At 33.5% G+C, this 397-nt stretch overlaps 1 protein-coding gene across 1 annotated transcript in view; it reads right to left on the reverse strand.

Moving 5' to 3' along the window:
• hdac7a (histone deacetylase 7a) overlaps positions 1–397 on the reverse strand; it is a gene marked incomplete in the record, with an annotated part of 49,999 nt that overhangs the window by 3,664 nt on the left and 45,938 nt on the right.

Raw genomic sequence — 397 nt, forward strand, 5'->3', positions numbered from 1 at the left:
TTTTTTTTTTTCACAGACCATTCAACATTTGCAAACTTTATTAATTACAAAGGGGATGCATGGAGTTGACTCCATGAAAGGAAAAAAGGAATTGTTGAGACAAAGTGCCTCCCCATTAGGGCCTAAAACGAGATTATGTGGACCTCTAGGTTAATTATAATAATTATTAGTAATTGTAACACATTTCCTTTCAAAGTAGCTCAAAATATTACCAGCTAATTCCAGTAAATGTAGTTATTTACTTATTCTGCACCTTTCTTAACTTGAAAGCTCTATATTCTGGACAGCAACATGTATTAAAAGACTCGATTTTAAAGAAAGATGTTTTTATTTTCCCCTCAGTGAATGTCAAGTTGATATATTGCCCAGGGAGTACGGGTGGAAAATAGCAATTTGC

Source organism: Morone saxatilis, unplaced genomic scaffold (assembly GCF_004916995.1).
Source record: "Morone saxatilis isolate NCDOM2014 unplaced genomic scaffold, NCSU_SB_2.0 Contig15, whole genome shotgun sequence".
NCBI lineage: Eukaryota > Metazoa > Chordata > Actinopteri > Moronidae > Morone > Morone saxatilis.